The sequence below is a fragment of the Pituophis catenifer genome, unplaced genomic scaffold, assembly GCF_029215685.1.
Source record: "Pituophis catenifer annectens isolate HBS135680 unplaced genomic scaffold, rPitCat1.0.hap2 SCAF_1, whole genome shotgun sequence".
Lineage (NCBI taxonomy): Eukaryota > Metazoa > Chordata > Lepidosauria > Squamata > Colubridae > Pituophis > Pituophis catenifer.
In genome coordinates, this window is record NW_027256881.1 from 19,850,130 (window position 1) to 19,862,740 (window position 12,611).

The following is a 12,611-nucleotide window of genomic DNA, read 5'->3' on the forward strand; positions in this document are numbered from 1 at the left end:
AGAGCTAGGAAAACAATCAACTCAGCTCTCAGAGTCAGCTAAAGTGGAGCCCAGAAGCTGAGTTGACTCTGAAACTTCAAGAAAAGTCCTCATGAAGAACTGCATGAAACCTAAAATCCCATTGCCCTTTATTGCAGCTACATAACTGTTGATTCAAAATGATCATTTGCACATTTTGCCTAACCTAATGCTCCCTACAACACACACACACACACACACACACACACACACAATTGACCACTGGGTATTCCAGTATTGTTTAAAGCAGCTATTTTAGGTAATTTCATGGAAAATAAAGAGCAGCCCCTTCATACTGTATACAGTTAAATATTCTAACCCGAATACTCATTTCTGGAGCCTCTGTCCTATTCTCCACACCCATTTAATGAAACAGTACAGTAGATTATCTGAAACATTTGAAATGTACTTCATGAAAAAAAATCTTTGATACCTCCTCTTGACCCAAAAGTGCTTTTTCAGGAGGCAAATGGACTTTCTTGTTTTTTCTTTGAAGACTCTTCACTTCTCATCCAAGCAGCTTTTTCAGCTCTGACAAGAAGGATTTATATTCCTTGCAGACAGCTGGTCAGTTGCATCCTTTTAGAGGGTCATTGAAGCACTTGGAGTTTTATCTGTCATAAATAAATGCCTTGCCTCTGACCCAGAGCTGGAAGCAGGGGGGCTGGACAAGCCAGCCCCCAAGGTCCACCCTAGCCCAATAACCCCTCCTTACCTTAGCCACGCCCCGGGGGTACTTAAGGGTCAGCCATGCGGTCCTGCTGCAGTTCCAGACTTGTACCTGTAACGATAAGATGTATGATCAATAAACAATAATTGATTTACTAAGAACTTGTCTATGGAGTTATTGGGCACGATCCTCGAACACAATTAACAATATGGTAGCAGAGGATGGTTGGATAGCCCAATCCTGATACTCCACAGCATGCAAGGGACCACGACAGACAGGGTGAATACCAGAGCATTCACCAAGAAGATGGCAGAACGACCTGCTCAACCCGAAACCACGCAAGGAGAGGCACCCGAGAAGAGCGGCCTACTCCACCACCCATCCACCCCGGCCAGGAGCAACGAGGGGTGGACGAAGCACGAAACCTCAAAGGAAGAGATGCACGACCTAAAAGGAAAACTCCTCGAGCTGATAGATTCGTCGCAAAGCAACAACGACCTCATCGCGGAACTCCGAAGCCTGATCAAAGGCTGCGAAGCAGCGAGTGAGGAAGATGAGGACGAATCCGATTACAGCGAAGGAGACCCGGTAAGGGAAAATTTCCCCCACCAAAAACCTACCGCAAAGGCCGAAGGAGACTTCGCGCCCTTTTCACGGCGGCCATCTTGGAAGACGGCGTCATCAAAAATGGCCGACCATCCACCAATAGACACCCGAGATTTAAATTCCATGGCGGGAATCGGGGCCTACTCAAAAACTACCGACCAAAAATATCACAAAAAACAAAAAAGCCCAAAACCCAAACCTACAGACTCGCCTACCGAGCCCGAGGTCAATAAAGCCATCGAACTAATCGCCGCGGCCCTAGGGGACAAGGTGAAAATACCAACCGTACACCCCGGTGCCAGGCCAAAAAACAAAAGGGACCCCAACGCGACGTGGGCCGGCGCCGACGCCCACCCCGGGAAGGCAGCCACCATCGCGTGGACCCAGGACCACCCAGAGCCCCTAAGGGACCCACCCGCAAAAACGGGACACCAAGGGCGATGGGATTACTCACCGGACCGACGACCGGGACCAGATCCGTGGACCGCGAGGCCATCCGCAGGCAGAGGACGTCCATCGGCGGGCAGGGGGATCGGCCCGACACCCACAGGCGGCACCCGCGCGAGACCGGGCCGACCGGGACCATTCGCGGCCCCAACGGGATTCCCAGCGTCCATCGGCGATCCTCACCGCTCTCCGAGGCTCCAGGCGACGATCAGCGACGATCCCGAGCAGGCAAGGCAAACCGGAGAGGAGCTGAAGGCCCATCCGGAAGATTGGGGCCTTCATCCGGGAGCAGCATGGACGAGCTCCTCACTCCACGACGACTGGGGAGAAATGAACCTCACGCATGCACAGCACACCCCTGTAAGAGAAACGGAACAGGACATAGAGCTACACCGACGCAGACACATAGAGACAAGTCAGTTCAGACTTGCCACAGTCGTTCCTCTGCCTTATTGCGAGTATCCTTATGTGAGGAACCATGGACAGCGACATAATGTAAGTAATTTAACTTACAATTCAGGGAATTTACCCAGTGATTTTCCTAGACTGAGGCTAGATGGGGAGAATTTCCTGGACTGGAATCAACAGCTCCAGGGCACCCTACTTAAGGAAGACCTGCTATCTATGATTACTGACCCCCCAGAAAAACCCTGGACTTTTGAACTGGATTGCATCCACCACAAAGCTTACTGCATTGTCATTGCTAGCATTACCCCCAGTATTTACCCCAGTATTGGTCACCACCTGACTGCATTAGAGATAATACAGAGAATGCACAAACTGTTTTACTGCCAAAGTGTTGCCAGCACCACCAGGCTATCCAGGGAATTTTATGCCACAAAACTCAAGGCAGGGACACCCATGAGCGAGCATTTACTATCACTAAATAATACTAGGACCCAGCTGACACAAAGGGGGGAGGTCATAAGCGAGAGGACCATGATAAGTATCATAGTGAATTCCCTAGACCCCAGTTGGGACACCTTTATTACGCAGATAGACAACCTAGGGACAGGGAGGCTCTCACTTGACTTACTAACGAGTAAACTAATATCAGAGGATTGCATCAGAAAGGAACGCTCCCTAAGCCGCAGGGAGCAAAGACCCAGCAGAAAGGTTGAGCCACAGGGCAGGAGCCAGGGCAACACAGAGTGCTATATATGTGGGTCAAGAAACCATTACAAGAGGGACTGCCCTAAAAATACAGGGGACAGGATGCATAGGAGAGATAGACTAGAACAAAGGACCAGGCACACTAGCGGACGCTCACCAGAGGCCAGGCACAGGCGTAGGGATTCACCTAGCCCTAGAGACAGGAGAGACCACAGGGACAGTTCCAGGGAAAGCCACACCGGATCCCTATATGGCATAGGGGACCAAGCACAACACGTAGGTCAAGGCAGGGAGGAAGGCACATGGCTGCTGGACTCAGGAGCCACAAACCACACCACACATGATCGCAACCTACTAACCTCTTTCACGGGAGAAAGTTTTGTAGTGAAAGTGGCTAACCAGAATAACGTGCAAGTAACAGGCAAAGGTAATGCGTACGTACCAGGGATAGGTATGGTACGGGGAGTACTTCTAGTGCCAAATATACCATATAATATCCTTGCCACCCTAAAACTAAGCAAGGATAACAATGTCGAGGTGATTTTCAAAGAAGGAAAGGCACAGGTAACCAGAGGGGGTAAAGGGATAGGGAAAGTAATAGTCTGTGGGGAACTACCATTCTTCCACCCAACCAAGAGCACACAGCCAGAAGTGAACAACCACCAAGGGGTTAGCCCCAATAGCACAGGCAACGCAAGTAAGGAAGTAGAGGGGGTTGAGCTCACACACATCACTGATGAACCCAGTAAACGGGGGACACCTAGGAATGAGAAACCCATGATAGGGAAACCAATGCATGACAACTGTGCTCACCTATTGCACAGGAAACTAGGACACATTAGTTTCCCCGTAGTGCAGAAAATGTTGGAATGTTCTGAAGGTGTAAAAATAAAGGATTGTGAGAACTATCTCGAGTGTTCTATTTGTAAGGGCTCCAAATTAAAAACCAAACCAAGGCCCAAGAAGTCAGTACGCACAACTAATTCGATTTTCCAACTTGTACATATGGACCTAGTTGGGCCACTAAGGCCCTCCATCAAGTACAGGAAGAGGTACTTCCTGACCATAGTGGATGACTTTAGCCGCTATGGCTTCGTGTACACCCTAAAACACAAAAGTGAGGTTTTTCAAAAATTTAAGGAATTCTATGCAAGGGTAGAGACACAACACAACACCAAAATCAGACAAATAATGACAGACCGGGGGTCCGAATTCTTATCAAGCGACTTCTCGCGATGGTTAAAAGCACGCGGGATGGTCCACTACACGACTTCTCCATTTTCCGCTTTTCAAAATGGCGTGGCGGAACGAAAAAACGGAACGCTACAGACCATGATGAGGTGCGCACTAGATGATGCCGGCCTAGGGCAGCATTTCTGGTCCGAAGCACTCATTTATTCGAACTATACTCTAAATAGACTGTGGTCCAGCGTACTAAATAAAACCCCATATGAATTAATGTACCAAAGGAAACCACAGGTGTCACACTTACACATATTCGGGGTTACAGCAGATGTACATATACCCAAGCAACTCAGGCGTAAGGGAGACAGGGTATCCAGGAGGCTGAGGTTCATGGGCTATGAACCGGGGACGAAGGGATACAGGTTCATAGACAACAGCAACAATTTCGTGATATCACGAACAGCTGTTTTTCACGAAAACGCTAACTGGTCTAAAATACACCTCAACGAGGTGTCCCTTAACAAGGACGGACCAGGGGATGATCAAAAGGAAATGAAACACCAAGCAGGGAGGGACACTGAACAGAGGAAAAACAAACCCAGGGGACAGGAAATACCAGTGAAGGGATGGAAGGAAAACCACCCGATCATTAAAGTAGACTCACTCACCGAGAGAGAAGCTAGATACATGCATGACACAGAGACACCTCCTGACAGACCAGTCAGGACAAACAGGGGCAAAAGGCCAGAAAGGTTAGGGGACTACATACTATCCCTACATAATAACCAACTAACCCCCAACACATATGAGGACGTACTGAGGTTGCCAAATGAGGAGAGAGAAAAATGGGAACAAGCCATGGAAAGGGAAATGGATAGCTTGAGGGAACTAAAAGTGTACACTCCCTCTAAAGTCCCAACAGGAAAGACAACCATAGGCACTAGGTGGGTCTACAAGGTTAAAACCCTAGAGGGAAACAAAGCGCTCTACAAAGCAAGGCTGGTGGCTCAGGGATTCGCCCAGAAATACCCTGATGACTACACGGAAACGTACTCCCCCACGGTCAGGGCCGAGAGCGTGAAGTGTGCACTCGTAATCGCATCACTGCTAGGGCTAGAAGTGCACCAGTTCGACGTGCAAACCGCTTACCTGCACGCTGAACTCGACAAAGAGATATACGTGAGAGCGCCACCCAGCCAAAGCACCAAAAAGGGAGAAACCTGGATTTTAAACCGAAGCTTGTATGGACTCAAACAATCAGGGAAACGTTGGTATGAGTGCCTATCCAAGACATTAAAATCCATGGGGTTCTCAGCCACTTCAGCCGACAACTGCTTCTTCACCAAGAAGTCAGACAACTCCCTCGAATATGTTTTGATATACGTAGACGATATATTGTATATCGGTGATCAAGCCAGCAAATGTAATAACTTCGCCAATGAGCTAGGAAAACATTTTACACTAAAAGTATTGGGCAAGGTAGACAAATACTTGGGGGTGCAGATCACGAAAACAAGCAAGGGCTTTCAACTGTCACAGAAGGATAAAATTTTGGAACTAGTTCATAAATGCAACATGGCAAGCGCCAAGGGGTGTGAAACGCCAATGCAACCAGATTTCTTAAAGGACATGTATAATGAGGCTGAGGCGTTCAAGGACAATACATTATACAGATCCACCATAGGCTCCCTACTATACATTGCAAACTGGACCAGGCCAGACATCGCCCTGCCAGTTAACTTGCTGTCAAGACATGTGGGTAAGCCCACTGTGTACCACTGGGAGGCCATCAAAAGGGTATTAAGGTATCTAAAGCAAACCTCCGAGGCTTGCCTGTCATTAGAGCCCGAGAACACCACAACACCCACACTCACGTGTTACGCTGACGCTGACTGGGCTGGGGACGTAAAGTGCAGAAGGAGTACCTCAGGTTACATATTTTTTCTGAACAACAGCCCAGTTCATTGGTACACAGGCAAGCAAGACCTGGTAGCCACATCTACCACGGAGGCCGAATATATCTGCTTGTCCAAAGCCGCCAACAACCTGGTCTGGTTTGATGACCTGCTCGCTGACATATGGGCCGAGCCAAGCTACCCCATCATCATGCACGAGGACAACAAAGCTGCCATGGAAATATCTAAGGCTGAAGCGGTGGGTCAAAGGTCGAGGCATATCGACATAAAGTACAAGCACGTCAGACAGTTCGCGAACATAGGATTTGTGAAGGTTATACATTGTGACACGGAAGAGCAGACAGCAGACATTCTAACAAAGCCATTGCAAAATAAACAGCACACGTATCTCACATCAAAATTAGGCGTCCTACTGAAAAGGACACCTCAGGTACACACCACGCAAAAACATCTCGGCCAGGCATTTAGAGGGGGTTTTGTCATAAATAAATGCCTTGCCTCTGACCCAGAGCTGGAAGCAGGGGGGCTGGACAAGCCAGCCCCCAAGGTCCACCCTAGCCCAATAACCCCTCCTTACCTTAGCCACGCCCCGGGGGTACTTAAGGGTCAGCCATGCGGTCCTGCTGCAGTTCCAGACTTGTACCTGTAACGATAAGATGTATGATCAATAAACAATAATTGATTTACTAAGAACTTGTCTATGGAGTTATTGGGCACGATCCTCGAACACAATTAACATTATCTGTATCCTCAGGGTCACCTGAGTAGTGCTCCTGGTTCCTGTAGTCTGCAATTTCCCCCCCCCCTCTGGAAATCCATTCCTACTCCCACACCACTCAAAGGATGTTCATCCCAAATTGTATAGCTAAAAGTCTGTAGAGATTCTCAGTCATCCAGGTCATGGTTGTCCCAAATATGTTTTTTCAGGAGGCAATTGGACTTTCTTGTTTTTTTTTTCTTTGAAGATGTTTCACTTCTCATCCAAGAAGCTTCTTCAGCTCTGAAGAAAGTCCAGTTGCCTCCTGAAAAAGCACTTTTGGGACAACCATGATCTGGATGATTGAGGGTCTCTGCAGACTTTTACCTCCTCTTGAGTTGGCAATTAATCATCAATTACAGCTAAATTGCTTTTTTAAAAGAAAAAAAACACATTTTATTCATTCATTTCTTTAAAAAAAGACAGATACAGTGCTGCTTCTTTTGAATTTCTGTGCAGTTGCATGCTTTTTACAAAGTATAGGCTGTGTTCACACATCATACTTAAACAAGGCAGGTAACTGAAAAAAAAATAGTTTCTGCAGCTGCCTGATGCTACACCTGGTTTGTGTGAATTAGTTAGATGTTTTTGTGTCTTAGCCTGGTGGTACAAATCCAGTCTCTTCAGTTATTTTATGATACAGAGCATCCGTTTCCCCCAAATATCTTAGCAATCTCTCGCCAGGTTCAGCATGAGAGCTTTATGTAGCCCTATTATTCCTCCTCCTTCTCTATTTCATCCTTTAAAAAGAAGTTGTATTTTTGCTAATTACATTCCAGGGACAGAAAAGTTCCCGTCAGGTCAATCAAGTTGAATTTTTCTCCATGTTATTAACTGATTGATTAGATGTATTCACCAACAGAACTTCTTATTCTGCGAGACTCCCCCCTCTCGCAGGTGTGGCCCGCTACTTTATCAAGGGCCTACCTTTATGACGGGCTTTGGCACCCCGAGAGGTGGCATGCTGCAAAAAGGAGATTGAGGGGTTTTTTAGGGAAACTTTTTGATAGATTTTTAAGGGATTTTAAGGGGTGGGAGGGTTGTGTGGGTTTGGGGGTTAACCCACGGGGGGAGGGGTCCGGCCCAGCTGTTAGTGGGGCCACGGAGGGTGCGGATTCCGGGGGTAAGGGGGACATTAGAGTCCATTCTGTCGAGGGTTTTTCTATCAATGTGTTGAATGGGAGGGGCAGATATGGCGGGAGCAGGGGGCCGCATCATGTGGTGGGGGCGCACACTCGCTATCTTCGAGCGGTGGCGCGCCCCGGTCCCCATAGCCCTTCTCGTATCCCAGGCTGTTCAGACTCTCAGGGCCCGAGCCTTCGGCTGCTGTCGTGCAATGCCAGGTCCGTGGTAAATAAAGCCCCCCTCATTTGCGATCTTATTCAGGAGGGGGGAGCGGACCTGGCAGGTATTACGGAGACCTGGTTGGGCCATGAGGGGGGGGTTCCCCTCGTGGATATGTGCCCACCAGGTTTCCGAGCATTCCATCAGCCGAGAGCTCAGGGCAGGGGTGGGGGGGTGGCGGTTATTATAAAGGAAAGTCTTGATCCGAGGGAGACCACTGTTCCACAGATAGCCGGATGTGAGTCCCTTTTTGTGAGATGGGGTCGTGGAGTACAGATGGGCTTGTTGATCACGTACCTGGCTCCCTGCCGCGTGGCAACGGCCCTGCTTGAGCTGCTCAACGTCATAGCTGAGGTGGCGGTTGGTACCCCCAGACTTCTAGTCATGGGGGATTTCAACCTGCCATCTGTCGGCGAAACGTCTGAGGTGGCTCGGGAGTTCATGGCTTCCATGACGGCCATGGACCTTACTCAGTTAATTCATGACCCCACTCACATGGGTGGACACACTCTGGACTTAGTTTTTGTCTCTGGTCAGTGGTCGAGTGGCCTTGATACAGGGGATATAGTCATCGAACCCTTGTCATGGTCTGACCACTCGCTCCTTCGACTGGACTTTCTAACCGCTGCACTCCGCCGCAGGGAGGCGGGACCAACCAGGTGGTTCCGCCCCAGGCACCTGATGGACCCTGATAGGTTCCAGATGGAGCTTGGGCCATTTCCTGAGACTCTGGCTCACGACTCGGCTGAGGACCTGGTGGCCGCCTGGGATAGTGCGGCTGCCGGGGCCTTGGACCGTGTCGTGCCTTTGCGGCCTCTGACCCGGCACCGAACTCACCTAGCTCCTTGGTTCTCCGAGGAGCTTAGGGAGATGAAGCGCCGGAAAAGACGCCTGGAGAGTAGTTGGAGGACCAGCCGCTCCGAATCCGACCGAACACTGGTGAGGTCTCATATTAAGACCTACCTAGTGGCAATAAAAGCGGCAAAATCTAGCTATTTTGCCGCTCTTATCGCGTCATCAGATAATCGCCCGGCCGCCCTGTTTAGGGTGACCCGCTCCCTCCTCCATCTGGAAGCGCGGGATGACCCCTTGCAGGGCCGAGCTGAGGACTTTGTGCAGTATCTGTATGACAAAATCGCTCAGATTCGGGAACGGCTGGCCTCTGACTGGGTATGTCTGGACGGGATGACTGAGGCAGGTCTTGAGAGTGTTATCTGGGGGGAGTTCGATCCTGTGGCTCCCGAGGACATGGACAGGGTCCTGGGACGGCTGAACGTGACCACATGTTTATTGGACCCGTGTCCCTCCTGGTTGGTACTGGCTTCCCGGGAGGTGACACGAGGCTGGCTCCAGAAGATTGTTAACGCTTCTTTGAGTGAGGGGGTCCTGCCAGCCGCTTTGAAAGAAGCGGTTGTGAGGCCCCTCCTCAAGAAGCCCTCTCTGGATCTGGCTGTTTTGGCTAACTATCGTCCAGTCTCCAACCTTCGCTTTGTTGCGAAGGTTGTTGAGAGTGTGGTAGCACAACAGCTTCCCCGGTACCTGGATGAAACTGTCTATCTAGACCCGCTCCAGTCCGGCTTCCGACCTGGGCACAGCACGGAAACGGCATTGGTCGCGTTGGTGGATGATCTCTGGAGGGCTCGGGATAGGGGTTGCTCCTCTATCCTGGTCCTGTTAGACCTCTCAGCGGCTTTTGATACCATCGACCATGGTATCATGTTGCACCGGTTGGCGGGGTTGGGGGTGGGGGGCACCGTTCTGCGGTGGTTCTCCTCCTACCTCTCTGACCGGTCGCAATCTGTGTTGACGGGGGGGCAGCGGTCGACCCCGAGGCACCTTGCTTGTGGGGTGCCACAAGGGTCGGTCCTCTCGCCCCTTCTGTTCAACATTTATGTAAAGCCGCTGGGTGAGATCATCCGTGGCTTCGGGGTGGAGTTCCATCAGTACGCTGATGACACCCAGCTGTACATCTCCACCCCAGGCCACCCCAACGATGCCCTTGAAGTGATGTCCCAGTGCCTGGAGGCCGTGCGGGCCTGGATGGGGAGAAACAGGCTCCGACTCAACCCCTCCAAGACCGAGTGGCTGTGGCTTCCAGCGTCCCGATATAGCCAGCTGACGCCATCGCTGGCTATTGGGGGCGAATCACTCGCCCCCACGGAGAGGGCTCGCAACTTGGGCGTCCTCCTGGACGCACGGCTGTCTCTAGAAGACCATTTGACGGCCGTGGCCAGGGGGGCTTTTTATCAGGTTTGCCTGATACGCCAGTTGCGCCCCTTTCTAGATCGGGACTCTCTACGCACAGTCACTCAGGCACTAGTCACTTCCCGCCTGGACTACTGCAACGCTCTCTACATGGGGCTCCCCCTGGGGTGCACCCGGAGGCTCCAGCTGGTCCAGAATGCGGCCGCGCGGGGGATTATGGGGGCGACGAGGCGCTCCCATGTGACACCTCTCCTGCGCGAGCTGCACTGGCTCCCGGTGGTCTTCCGGGTGCGCTTCAAGGTGTTGGTGACCACCTTTAAAACGCTCCATGGCTTAGGGCCGGGGTACTTACGAGACCGCCTACTGCCACCAATAGCCTCCCACCGGCCAGTACGCTCGCACAGAGTGGGCCTCCTCAGGGTGCCGTCCGCCAGACAATGTCGGCTGGCGACCCCCAGGGGGAGAGCCTTCTCTGTGACGGCGCCCACCCTCTGGAATAACCTTCCCCCAGAGTTACATATAATAACAGACCTCCGGATTTTTCGTCGGGCCCTGAAAACTTATTTATTTCAACTAGCTGGGCTGGCTTGAGCTAAATTTTAAATTGGTTTTAAATTGGGTTGTTTTAATTTACGGCCAGAATATCTAATTATTTTAATACTGTTTTTTTAAATTTTGTATGCTTTGTTTTTACTTAGGCTGTGCACCGCCCTGAGTCCTATTTGGAGAAGGGCGGTATAGAAATTTAAACAAATAAATAAATAAATAAATAAATGTTCAAGATAATTTTTCAAATTTATATTCCATCCACAACAAAATCCTGGGCTAGTCTACTCCAATTGTGTCTTGTGTTTGTGAGTGGCTTATGGTATGGTTTACTGGGCATCTTTAACGCTTCTCCAGTTTCACAAGTAGCCTCCAAGCCCAGAGGCATCTGACTGAAGCACTAAGCAAAAGGGTAGTTGGGAATGGAAAATCATGGTCAATTCTTGCTTGAAAACAGAGGCAGCGATGGCAATGGAGGGAGGGGGGACGACAGGCAGAGGAGAATGGATGGTGGTATAGACAATATTCATTGCACAGGTCAAACCTGCTTAGAAGAAAGGGAAAGTTCATACAGTAGGTATAAAGAAAGCCAATGACTAATCACAGTGCAGCAGGATGGAACATGGCAAAATCATCTGTGGCTGAGGCCAGCATCTTATATGATCTAAGTGGAGGATTAAAGTCACTGATTTCATGATGCAGCCAAAGCCATTCAGAGAGATGCTCTCCAGCTTTTGAGTTCTCAAATTTTGGCGATCCAATTTAGATGAATAATTTCTAGAAGCAATGTTGATCTTTCAAACGGGATCAGTGTATCATTGCTGGGGATTAGCAGGAAGTGTATTCAAGAGCTCTTTTTATGCTTTTATTTATTTATTTGATTTACGACTAGTGAATGTCTGTGGCATTTAAATGATCTTATATACAGACTAAAGACGATTACGATTATGAAATATTACAATATCTAGCTATCTATCAAAATCTTGGTGGACTGCCAAAATAAGCCTGGCTTATCCCAACTCACAGAATGGATAGGGTGGAGTTGTACTTTGTACCAGCGATTGAAGTATTGGCCAATTACAACCAGTGCCCAGAGAGTGTACTGTAGTTAATGGTGACGGCAATAGATAAATGTTCTCCGCCCAACTGAGCTGGCATTGGGATTGGGATTATACAGCAATCTGGGTGATCCGGAACATTTGCAATCAATGAGAAGCATCCTGCAAATTTGGGTACCTGGTATGTATCAGGGGTGAAATCCAGCAGGTTCTGACAAGTTCTGGAGAACCGGTAGCAGAAATTTTGAGCAGTTCGGAGAACCAGTAGCAGAAATTTTGAGTAGTTTGGAGAACCAACAAATACCACCTCTGGCTGGCCCCAGAGTGGGGTGGGAATGGAGTTTTTGTGGTATCCTTCCCCTGCCACGCCCACCAAGCCATGTCACGCCCACCAAGCCACGCCCATAGAACCAGTAGTAAAAAAAATTGGATTTCACCATTGGTATGTATAGAAACATTCCAGACTGTTTCTGGTTTACAACTCAAAGAATTCTACAGAAATACATCAAAATATTTTCAATCATCTCCAAACTGAGTGTCAGGTTTGCCTCCTTTCAATATTCAAGAAAGGAAAACCCCGACTCCATTTTCATAGAGAAAGGTACTTTTACTGAGTATGAACTGAATTCAACCAAAGAAAAGCAAGGTCTGAAGCAAAAGGCACAAAAATTACATATAGAAAGCATCCCCAAAAGCCTTCCCCCAACTGTCCAGCATAAGTCATCCAATCCACAATTCCCCAGGGG